At 25.5% G+C, this 14212-nt stretch overlaps 1 long non-coding RNA gene across 1 annotated transcript; it reads right to left on the reverse strand.

Annotated features, from left to right (window-relative positions):
- Positions 1-7561: 7561 nt before the first annotated feature.
- LOC124806434 (uncharacterized) lies at positions 7562-13640 on the reverse strand. The gene is made up of 2 exons (XR_010639431.1): positions 13557-13640; positions 7562-8178 (listed from the first exon to the last, which is right to left on the reverse strand). It is a non-coding gene; the product is annotated as an uncharacterized LOC124806434 (long non-coding RNA).
- Positions 13641-14212: the final 572 nt, after the last annotated feature.

Here is a 14212-nt window from a genome sequence, read left to right on the forward strand (position 1 = left end):
AATAAAAAGTAATAATTACTCTTAATCAACAATATCGTTGAATAAAAATGCTATTAGTAATCAAAACTTTTTACAAATTTTATTGATATTGTCACAGTTTTTACCAAAATTTTTGTTTACATTTAATTTCTTTCATAAGGATTTTTCATAGTAGAAGATCATCATATTCAATATGCATTATGTATACAATCTATATTGTCACTGTATATACAATGATAATATACATTGTATATAGGAAGACAGAAAGTGTTATACATCTTTTATTGTTATATTATGTTATACAAGACAATAATATTGACATAGTATATTGACAATAAAAAATATGGCTAAATAATAAGAAAAGGAGTTCAAAACGAATAACATTTAGTCAAGTTTTCTATTTAAAATGTATAAATTTTCATTTTTTTGGTTTATTGTTATATTTTTGCAGTATTTGTATATTTATATATATATATATATATATATATATATATATATATATATATATATATATAGATATATATATATATAGATATATATATATCTATATATATAAATATATATAAATATATATATATATATATATATATATATATATATATATATATTTATATTATTTATTTATATACATTTTTGTATATATATAAACATACTATATAGAACATGCAAGAGAAATTTTAAATAAGCAAAAAATGTTAACAAAGTATTTTTCTCTCTTTCTTTATATATATATATATATATATATATATATATATATATATATATATATATATATATATATATATATATATATATATATATATATATATATATATATATATATATATATATTTATAATATACTTATAATATACTTATACTGCTGTTAGAACAGGGATAGACCACATAAACAATATGTCCAAATGCATTCACCACATGGTTTCTTGAAAATAAACTACTGCTTAATCTAAAAAAACAGAAGCTGTTTTTTTAGATTAATTAATTTGGAACCAGTAATCAATCATTTAAGTTTAAAGACGAAACCCAGTTTTTATTTTCAGGTGCAATTCTTGCTGCATCAAATTTGGTAAAAATTCTCGGTATTACCTTAGATTCAAAACTCTCTATGGACCAGCACATAAAGAATATTGTAAAATCCTGCAACTAGCATATTCACGCACTTCCTTATATTCGTCCATTTCATACCAAAAGTGCTGTAAAAATAATTGCTTGTTGAATTGTAAACTCTGACTTAATTACTGTAAAAGTCTTTTATCTGGAACTTCTCAAAAAAATCTATACAAACTTCAACATATTCAAAATAAGTTAGCTCGTGTTGTTATCACTCTCCTTTCCATTCACAATCTGAAAGTTTGCTTCAATCACTCCATCGGGTACCAATACGTCAAAGAATAATCCAGAGGTGTCATAATTTATAAAACTATATCAACCAAGTCTTCTGCATACCTTTTTCGATCTCTTAAAAGTTCAAACCTCCTAGCTCCCCAACACATGATCGTCAGGCAGTTGCCAACTTGTGCGTCGTTGAGCAAGAACATCCCTTGGTACAAAATCTTTCTACACATCTGCACCACGAACTTGAAACAATTTAAGTAAAAAAATGTGTTATTCGACATTGTTAGAAACATTTAAAAAAAGACTAAAAACCAAACTTTTCAAAGCTTACTCTAGCTAAACAATGCTTGTTTATTAGTGCTTCTGAATCACTTCATTATTTTATAATTGTTGTCGAACTATGGCACTTTAATCTCTTATTACTATTCTTATTATTATTATTATTATTATTATTATTATTATTATTATTATTATGACATATATACATTTATATATATATATATATATATATATATATATATATATATATATATATATATATATATACATATATATATATATATATATTATATATATATATATATATATATATATATATATATATATATATATATATATATATATATATATATATATATATATATATATGTATATATATATATATATATATATATATATATATATATATGTATATATATATATATATATTTACTATACATGGTCAATTCCACAAAAAACTTTTTTTTTGGTAGTAAGTTCACCCTCTTTTTGCTAGACTTAAAACTTTTTAGTTTATTTACTTAACAAAGTTTGCATATGTATATCCATATATATATATACATATATATATATATATATATATATATATATATATATATATATATATATATATATATATATATATATATATATATTTATATATATATTATATATATACAAATTTTATCTCATATAAATGTTTGTAGATCTTTATATTTTCAAACTGATGAACACTCAGTCAATGATTGTATATAGGTATATAATATACCTATATATAATCATTGAGTCTTCATCAGTTTGAAAATATAAAGATCTACAAACATTTATATGAGATAAAATTTGTCAGTCATCTATGCTACATACTTCTATTTCACTTGACTCTGTTATTGAATCCTTTATTTTGGGTTAAATGAGTCTTGAATCCATTATTTAATACAATTCTTGAGTCTGAAAGTTTAAGTATGGTTGTTAATCATAATATATAATTTATATATATGTATATATATATATATATATATATATATATATATATATATATATATATATATATATATATATATATATATATACAGTATGCGACAAAAGTGTTTACATGTTTTTGAAAAATATTCTTTTTTAAAATAAATGATTGAAATACATGTTTATATATCAATATATATATACCAAAATAAAGGTAATTCATTGTAGTTTCATGTTTTGAGCCTGAATTTAAATGAATGAGAAGTGTTTATAGCAAATTATTTATTGAAACAAAATGTCAGATGTAAAAAGTTTTGTCGCGATTTATGCTATTATTAATTTTAATGCGAAATAAATACTTTGTGTAGCCTCTACGACTTCTAATGACTGCTGCAATTCTCGCAGGCATGCTACCAATCAACTTCTTGCATTCTTCAACAGTTATCGAACTCCAAACATACTCAACTCGTTCCCATAATTCTTGTCGACTGGCTGCTCTTGTTTCATAATTATAAACTCGATTCTTCACAATAGACCAAAGATTCTCGATCGGGTTAAGATCGGGACTTTGCGCAGGCCACTCTAGAATCTTAAATTTCTTCGAATTTAAGAATTCTAATGTGATTTTTGCCTTGTGCTTTGGATCATTGTCTTGCATAAAAAGTGTCGAACGAATTTGCTTTTGCCATCCTCGTAAACTAGGCAAATAGCCATTGTTTAAAATGTCAATATAATGTTTCGCGTCCATTATTCCATCAATTTTTACGATTTTACCAACACCAGACAAAGAGCAACATCCCCAAAACAACAACTTTCTGCCGCCATATTTTACTGTTGGAATAAAGTCACGATCAGAAATTCCTTCTCCAGCTTTTTTCCATACATATCGAATGCCATCAGAGCCAATCAAGTTAATCTTGCTTTCGTCTGTCCAAATCACCTTACTCCACTCAGCAAAAGTCCAGTTTTCATACTTCTTTGCAAATTCCAATCGTTGTTTACGATGTTTCGGTGTTTGTAGTGGTTTCTTGATCTTCTTTTTTGCCTTGAATCCGATTCTCTTGAGTTCTCTCTGCACTGTTCGAGTACTTACCACTGTACCTTGAGCATTTTTTAATTGTTTCTTTACATCGTGTGCTGATTTTGCTTTATTTGTCATGATTAATCTAGAAATTGTTCTCTGATCTCAAGTAGTGAAAATTTTCTTGCGTCCATTTTTGTTGCATTTCTCCTCTATATCGTTTCGCTTCTTAATTTTATAGACTAAACAATAAGATATATTAAGTTCTCGTCCTATCTCACGAAGAGACAACCCTGATTTAAGCTTCTGAACAGCTAAATTTTGAATTTCTTTTGACACTTTCTTCATTCTTTCAATTATAATTTTTCTGTTGTTTACATTACGAATTTTAAGTTTAAGTAAACCGTTTATTACTAATTGAGATATGTTTTATTTAAACAAATTAAAAATATAGCCACAAAGTATTAATTTCGCATAAAAATTAATAATAGCATAAATCGCGACAAAACTGTTTACATCTGACATTTTGTTTCAATAAATAATTTGCTATAAACACTTCTCATTCATTTAAATTCAGGCTCAAAACATGAAACTACAATGAATTACCTTTATTTTGGTATATATATATTGATATATAAACATGTATTTCAATCATTTATTTTAAAAAAGAATATTTTTCAAAAACATGTAAACACTTTTGTTGCATACTGTGTATATATATATATATATATATATATATATATATATATATATATATATATATATATATATATATATATATATATATATATATATATATATATATATATATATATATAAATTAAAATTTCATAGTAATATTGAATATAGTTAAAAAATGTTCCCCATCCATCCACAATTTAGTTATGTTATAAAAATATTGTTGTTTTTATGACTATTATGGAAGTATTTGATTTTTAACTTTGCTATAAAGCATAAAACACGCCTAAGTAAAAACTATTTTATGTGCTTGTGTAATATGTTGGTCTGAACTGAAATATTACGCAAATACAGAAAATAGTTAATACTAATGCATTTTATGTCTTACTCATTCTTTTGTCTTTACCCATTTCAACGTCTTTTTTAATTAATTTTATATTTATACAGTAAATTTTCAAAGAAAAGTATTTTTATTAAAATGATATTAAAACATAGAACATTACTAACATATATTATCCATGCATTTTAGATTTTTCTAATATGTCAAATAAATATAGCAAAACTGTTGTTGACAAATATTCAAGAGTATGGACAAAAAATTTAGTTTCATTTGAAAAATGTATAACATCAAGAATTGGTCTACCCTTTATTGAAAAACCATTGGATTCATTTAATAGAATGCTAAAAAATACTTTTATTATTGGATGTTACAACTACCTGGCATCAAACGAAAAAAGCAGAAAAGAAAGTGTAAAGTTAATAGCTGTCGAAATAAGTAAATTATGGAACAAACTCAACTTTCCAAGTATTTTTAAAAAATAAGTTGGAAGAAAAATTGAAAAGTTTATAGAAAAACATGACAAGTATCTCAAAAAGCCTGGCAAAAAGGAAGAATGCTCTTTTTTGGAGATTATTAAGGGCATCTGGCTTAGTCTAGAAGATAAAAAATTTTATAACGTACAATTATTAAGTTCAGGAGAAGTTGGTCACAGTACTAACACACAAGTGTCAATACATCCTTCAAAAGTCAGAGTTTGTAATGCAAAAGATACAACTTCTACAAGCAAAGCAAATAATTGTCCAGTTAGCAGTTCAACTGCATCAGAAGAAAGTGGTTCAGATTTAGATTCACAAGACAATTATGAATAAGTGGAGTTAAAAAAATCAAGAAAGAGAGTACATAATAGAACAAAGTTTGCATCTAATCTTGTGATAACTGAATCTTTAAGTACAAATAAATCAGCTAGAATCTGTAAAAAGTTATTTTAAAAAGGTATTGAAATAGAAACATCAAGTCAGACAGGAATATGGAGATCAACTATAAGGCAAGGGGAAAGCATGAAGAAAATTGTTGCTAAAATGGTACAAGAATAATAATTCTGACTACATTTTGATGGAAAGAAAATAAACAAGACTGAATACCAAGTTGTGACTTCAAAATGAGAAAGGGAAAATTAACTTAGGAGTTGTTAAATGTCAAAGTGGAAAATCCAATGATATTTTTGAAGCTTTTAAAAAATTGCTAAATGATTTTGATGCATGGATATGTATTTCAATGATTATATGTGACACAACAGCAGTAAACACAGGAAGAATAAATGGTATAGTTGTAAAAATGCAAAATGAAATGGAAACCAGAGGCTTTACTACGCCTCAATATTTAGGATGTCAGCATCATATACTGAATCTCCTTTTAAAACACGTTTTGGATCATTTTGTAAATTGTAAATCAACAAGTCCTGGTTTTAATTATAAATTTGTGAAGGACTTAACCGAAAATTAGGAAAATCTTCAAAAAAATTATACATATGATGCTGAGCCTAATCATTACATAAACTTGGGATGGCGAGATGACTTCAAATTCCTTTATGAGTTATGTGAAGCTTTTAGTTACTTCAAGAATCATAAAAAATGACCAAAAATTAAGTGGCACAAGCTTCCTCCATTGCACAGTGCTAGATGGAACTCTAGAGCATCATATGTTCTTCTTGCCTATTTTCTTATACCAACATGGAGGTGTGAACTTGAAAGTGCAGCAACTTTTATTGCAAACCAATGGAAAAAACTTTGGTTCAGCAAATAATTATTTAATGATAAATCATATGACTTTATGCTTGATGCATTGAAATTAAGTGAACAGCTGCTTTAAAGTGCTTTATGAAACACTGGAGCAACGAAGATAGTGTAGTTCATATTCCGAGAACAAACATCATTGCTGAATGAGTCGTTAAATTGATGGAAGATCTTTTTCAAAATTCAAAAAAATGGGAATATGCAAATGGGAAATTTATTGGAAAGAATGACCTGTGGGGCGTTAAAACTAACTTGCTGAAAATAATTACTTTTATTGATCCACTTCTAAATACTAAATATAATTTACAATTAGTTTTATTTATTTTAAAAAATTGATATATATATGCTGCACCGTTATCTAATATCGTGTGACTTTCATCAATTTTATATATATATATATATATATATATATATATATATATATATATATATATATATATATATATATATATATATATATATATATATATATATACATATATAATATAATATATCCTCGTAGTTTACGACAACAATTTTTTATGATAATTTTTAGATATGTAATTTGAAATATGTTTTAATCTCGTGTGTACTTTTAATTTTGTGTTTTATTTGTTTTAGTTAATAAGGAACACTGGTTAGCGTTTCTGTTATGTTTTCTGAATGTGTAATTTTTGTCCCCAGAACCCTACAAATTCTGTGATTGCTAAAATAACCGCATTTCTTAACAAATGTCTTTGAACGATCAAAATTCGTTCAGAACGTCTTTTAAACGTTTAAAAGATGTATTTTTTAGAACAATTTTGTATAACTGCACTTAAATGGAAAGTCTTACTTAAGCTTTTCTACGACCTCTTTTGAAAGTCCTGAAAGGACGTCTTTATGCGTCTAATCTAGAATCAGTTTAAAACGCGTCTGAGACGCTCCGTCTGAACGTTCATTGAACGTTTTTTGTACGTCCCCGTGTTTGCTGGGTAGTTTATGGATAATTTAATGATAATAATAATTTATGCAAAATGCTGTCAAAAAACTATTGTTTGTCAAACATCAGCCGGTTTTACAGTAGATTTATTTAGTATAAAAAACTTTTTATACAAAAACTATTTTGTATAAAATCTACCCGACTTTATAGTAAAATTTTAGAAATATTAAATTTGACATTTCACAAATAATGAAAGTATAGTAAAAGACACATTCCCTCCCCTACCACATACATGGTGTGTGTTTGGCTTTTGGGGAGGGAAAGTGCAGAGAGGCAACTGATAAGTATTAAAAAGTATTAAAAGTAAAAAACACACTTTTATATATACTAATTCAATTTGATTGTTAAGTTTCTTTTTTATTAGTCGCTCAAATAATTGTCTAATAAGGAATAAGAATTAATGTAAGGTGGTGGAAGAGAAAATTCATTTCGCATATCTTCGACCAATACTTTGCAAAAGTCATTCTTACATAAAGTTTTGTTTAGTTCTGTGTAATGATCGTCTGGTTTAATTTCTACCAGTATATATTTTTTTAAACTTTCATTGCATGCACTTTTAGACTCCTGAATTTTGATTTGCAGACTTCTAGATTCCAAAGGCACTTCGTATTCATTTTCATCATTTTTGTTTGAAGGTTGAACAACTTTTACGTTTTGATGCAATTTTAACGAAGAGTCTGATTCAATACAATCTTCAGGCAACTTCTGTGCATTTATTGAGAGTGCTGATGTACCAACCAACTTTTTTTTTAGAGCGCATAACTTTAAAAATGTTGGTCGTTTAACGATTACTCGATAAATATGAGCACAACTTGATATTACGCACATCAGTACAATAATTGATATAAAAATGTACAATAGAGTTAATACAACGGGCATTGTTGCAATTTTTCCGTGATCCTTTTTTTATGCTCCTGTAAAATGTGAATAAGTATACGTAAATGTGTAAAACATTTTAAAAAATCCCTTTTTAAATTAAAAAAAAAATAAAAAGATGTTTAATAATTTTAGATTAAAACATGTGTTTATTAAAAGTTCAGATTTAACATTTTCATTTTATTTAATTTTTATATTTGTTTTCTTTTACTTGTTTATATAATAAAGATTATACTATTATTTCTAATTTAAGTATAATTATTATTTATTTATAAAAATTAATAATAATTATATTATTATTAATTATGTTATTCAATATGTAGGGTGAGGGTGGTGGTGTTAGTAGGGGGTGAGGGTGTTAAATTTTGTTTAACATATAAGCAATAAGTGATCGTTAAATATATATATATATATATATATATATATATATATATATATATATATATATATATATATATATATATATATATTATTTGAAAAATAATTTTAATCATTTTTCAGCTATTGCAGGCTACTTTAATTTCAAGATTGTTCTCTATATCTAGATAAAGCATCTAGCATTAAGATCATGTATACTACAGAAAGTTATTTTCTGATGTTTTTTTAAAAGCATAAATTAAGCCTCTAACAATCTACAATCTTTGTCATGGCGGTTGTACTAATGGCTTTTGCCTTGAATCAAATTTTAAATGATCAAGCTAATGTTCTTCATGATCAAGCTAATATTCTTCAAAGTATGTTCAAGTATAAGCTGCAAATATTGCTTTTTATAAGAGTATTTTAAAATAATTTATTTTATTGTCAAAATGTTTATGTTTTATGTGTTATGTTGTTTAGCGTAAAATAAGATTATTATTCTAATAAAACAGATAAGTACCTTACAGTACTTCAATTGCCAAAATAAACATTCATCTTGCCACAGTATATATAAAAAATACTAGTTTGTATTATGTATTTTCAACAAAAAAATGGAGATAGAACAAAATAATATTGTATTTAAAAAAAAAAGTGTATATTACATTGTTCTCTCCAAATCAGGGTGTAGTAATTCAGACTTTAAATATTTTAAAACGATTTCTTTGAAATTGTGGTAGCCTGTATAGAAAATTAATGCAAATCTATTTGCAGGTCTATTTAAAACTTTGAACTTGATTTTCTCAGTTCGGAAAAACATGGATATATATATATATTATATATATATATATATATATATATATATATATATATATATATATATATATATATATATATATATATATATATATATATATATATATATATAATTCAGTGAAACTATATAAACATTTTGAGCGGTCCACACCAGTGGGCATAGTGCGTTTTTTAAACGCTTTTTAGGTGTTTTTATTAGGTTTAAATCTGATATAAAAAAATCCAATGAAAGTATAAGGTGCCCACTATGACTGTCGTTTTACTCATTGGTTACTAAATGGACCATTAGTGGTAGCCATCAAAAGTGGCTAGCCGGTGACTCGCCACCATATTACATATTGGATCCCTTATTGGGGATGCCACAAATGGTCCACTAAATAATCGACGAGCGAATCTCAATGATCCGCTAAAAATGCTTATACAGGTATACTGAAAATCCAAGATTGGAGTTTTGATTATCCACTAAGTAAACGATAAGCAATTCTACAATAAACCACTCAAAACGCCTATATCCATTGCAAATCCAATTAAAAGTATTTGCTGATATATATATATATATATATATATATATATATATATATATATATATATATATATATATATATATATATATATATATATATATATATATATATATATATATATATATATATATATATATACCTTGTTGAAATATTATATCATTATCAACTTTTTCATGTGTTAAGTATTCTTGTAATAATTTGATATATTCTTTGAAATTTATTTCAAAGAATATGTCAAAATTAAACTTTTTTAATTCTGCTGTTGACCCAATCTAAACTTCTTCTACTTTAAGCAGAAAAGCAACCCATATTATAATTTCTAGATTTCCTTCTGATTTCTTCTGTAGAAAATCAGTATAAATTGTTTATAAGTCCTCCGTATGCTCATTAGTGGGCAATCTGAGTGCTGACAAAATCGAGAACCGTCTGATTTTTATGACGGAATATAAGTAGAGATACCTTTTCACATTTGTGGATTTTGAACCCTTGATCTTTTAAGCGCCTCAAAACGGTCCATCGACTAACTTTTTTTCCATTAGAACTTCTAAAAATGTTTGCTATTTCAGTTGTGTTCGCTCATCTGTATTTCAGAACTTTTATTTTTAATTTATGAGTAGTGTCAGTTAATTTTCTCGGTCAGTTAATTTTCCCTGTCCCTGTCAGTTAATTTTCTCGGTCTGCCAGATTTTTTTTTCTAGTAACAGTTTTATTCTTCTTATAACAGTTAATATTATGAACAGTACCAACACTAAAATTTATACCATTTTTTTGCGCATTAGTTCCATGATTAGTCTATTTTCATTGATTCACTGAGTTTCACAATTTTTTTGCTAACTGTTCGTTTGTGGTCCTCTATAAAAGAGAAAATATTGTATTGAAAGTAATATCTGTAACCAGTAGTGTATTGTATTATTCTATTAAAAAGACAAAAAGTACCATAAAAAACAAACAAACAAAAAATGCGGTTTACATAAAAAGTAAGTTAAATGCATAAATACTTATTACTAATATTACATACCTTTTTTGTCAGGTTTCATTTTGTGTTCTTCTTGGTTTATAAAAATATTACAAAACTTTTAACACTTCTTATTCGTTAGAAACTTAAACGTAAACTGAATTCTTCTAAAAGTGTATTTATCAATTATAAACTGAAATATGACAGTTTTAAATGATATTTATAGATGTATGCTATCTTATATGGAAAAACTTATAAAAATAAATCACTTAAGATAAACAAATATGTAAGAGTACGTTATTCTCTACGTCATTCCCTACACTTTTTTTTATGTTCGCCTGTGTATAAATGGATGGTGTTAAACACAAGGGGATAAACCTCACATTTGCCCTAAAATTCATTTTATGTTCCGATTGAACCAAAACATACTATTACATACTTTGTTAAAAGGATGCAACCCTACCATCAGAGTGTGTCATTCTGTGACACTGGAATCAACCCATTTATTTGTTATTCATTATTCAGAACCAAAATATTTATTGTTTTTCTTAAACTAACTTTTCGAAGTTTTATTCCGTTGTCTTTATCACTATTTACATTTTTCCAAACTCTTTGGCTTTACTCTAAGACCCTTAGGGTACGGGAACTAAAAAACGGAACTAAAACTTTCAAAAAGACGAGCAAAAGACTTCTTTTTTCATCTTGTACCCACTGGGGACGTAAAGATAATTGCTCCGAGGTGAAATCATAAGTTTACAAAGCTCCGCTTTATGATAACCAATCAAATTGCATCTTTTACTATAATTATTTTTGAACTGCATCTTTTACTATAGTCATAATTGTAGCCTTGTAATAGAACTTTGTCAATTAATCCTGCTTTATATTAATTAGTTGTACCTATTAACGCTGCTTTATATTAACTAGTTGTATTCTTTATTTTGGTAGGAAATACTCTGCCTTATATTAACTCAGTGGCGGAGGAAGGTTTTTAAACGCTTGAAATAACCAACTTTTAATCAAAAAGAATAATTCAAATTTTTTTACGTTCATTTAATGTTTTTGAGGGTGGTGGGGGTGGTGGGGGTGGTGGGGGTGGATATTCTTTACATGGTCATAAAAACTGAACACTGAATAATTTAAACATAAAACTTAAAATCTGTCGATGAATACATAACTAGATTATATATTTATGAAAAAATAAATAATTAAACTCATTGCCCTCACGTTTAGAGAAGGGGGGGGGGCTAAGATTTTAGGGTTTCTTGTTCCCATTCTCCTATCACAGTAATTTTATTGGTGAAGAATCTTTTCGTCATACATATAAACGTAAAAAGTTTTGAAATATTCTTTTTGATTAAAAGTTGGTTATTTCAAACATTTAAAAACCTTCCTCCGCCACTGTATTAACTAGTTGTATTCTTTTTTTTGGTTGAAAATATATTTTTAACAAAATTCGGTATTTGTAGAATTTTTTTTTTCTTTAATACTAATTTTCAAATTTAATTTCACATTCAAGTTTAACCATATGTTTGCAATCTTCAATTGATAAAATATTAGTGGTAATCAATAATAATCTTCAATTAACAATAACAATAACCATTTTTTTGTGTGCTTTATTTTTGAAAAAAAAAAAAAATTCAGAAGTTGAATAAATAACCAATTTAGTTACAATTCAAAAATTTCTGTATAGTTGAATATATGTTGTATCTAAAGGCATAATGATTTTTTTTGACCTATACATTCAACTCGCGTTACATCACTTACGTAACCGTGCAACTTTCAACGAGGGTTTCAGGGTGACACACCACGCACTCACACACACACAAAAACGCAACTATAACTTCTAAAAATTTGTGTTTTATATAATAAAAAATATCGTAAATTTGTAAAAACCCTTGTAGAAGCTGCGACGACGTAAGTCTGTAGCAAAAAACAAAACAAAACAAAAAAAACCGTAAATGAATTACATATAAAAAAACATAAAGAACGAAAAGCAAAGAAATTGTCGCAAAAAAGTATATATATATACAAAAAAATTACAATAATGACTTTATAATTCCATTAAAGAGCGTCAAAAAAAAAAAGTATGAATAAATCATAAAAGCCGTTTGAAAATAAAATTGAAAACTAAAACAAAAAAAACAAAAAAATTAACGAAATTGTAATCAGATTATCGTTAAAATAATTTTTGATTTTTTTATACAAATATTTAAAAAATAACGTTAAATAAAAAAAAGCTTTAATTAAAAATTTTAAAACGTATTTTTAGATAATTGTTATTAGATTATCAGGAAACCCCTTATGATTCACTGATTGTCAAGACTGTATGTATAAATAATAAAGTCTTGACAACTTTTTTGACATGGCTTTTAATAATAAAAAATATCATATATATATATATATATATATATATATATATATATATATATATATATATATATATATATATATATATATATATATATATATATATATATATTTATATATATATATATTCATATACTAATGACGACGGAAGTATAAATACTTACGTCATCGTTAGTAGCTAAACAGCATGAGTACTAATGCTGTTTAACACTTGCATATTTAAATTAAGGATCTTTAAATACCTCAAAAATATTGCTCTGTACAAAACAGATACAAGTGGACATTTTTAAAAATATTTAGGAATATATATAATAATCATACAGGAAGCATTAAGTTGTTCATAAATGTGTGTCTATAGACGCATAAATACATAATGGAAATCATTTAAAAAAAGTCTTACCTTGATATTTATATATCGCTATATATATATTTATATATCGCTATATACATCGCTTGTAACAAATTTCATGCAGGTAGTTTTTTTATCATTGAAAAGAAAAATAACGGTTCTTGCTATATAAGCTATTATGTGACGTCACTTTTTAATTCAATTACAAATAATTAGCTAAGACTTTTTACTGCGCGCTTCTGGCAAGTTTTTAACTAAAAACGTTAAATGATAGAGCTTTTAATAAAAACATCATTATTCTACAAATAATTAATGGAATTTAAAACAGACTCATTCAAAAACTTTGATAGAAATTCAGAGCAAATATTTTTCCTAAAGTTATTCATTCAGGGCTTTTTATTTCATTTTATGTAAGGCAAAATTAGGCTTTTTTAATACAATTTAGAATAAAAATGTCTTAGAAAAGTTAGCCTACAATACCAATTCTGAAATGTACAATGTCAATTTTAAAGTGTAAAGTATGAAATATCCTAACACACTTTTAGAAAAAAAGATATATATATATATATATATATATATATATATATATATATATATATATATATATATATATATATATATATATATATATATATATATATATATATATGTAAATTATGTTAGTGTATTTTACAAATAGAGTGCTCAATGTTCTTAAAGAACAGAGC

The sequence above is a fragment of the Hydra vulgaris genome, chromosome 07 (genome assembly GCF_038396675.1).
Source record: "Hydra vulgaris chromosome 07, alternate assembly HydraT2T_AEP".
NCBI classification, from domain to species: Eukaryota; Metazoa; Cnidaria; class Hydrozoa; order Anthoathecata; family Hydridae; genus Hydra; species Hydra vulgaris.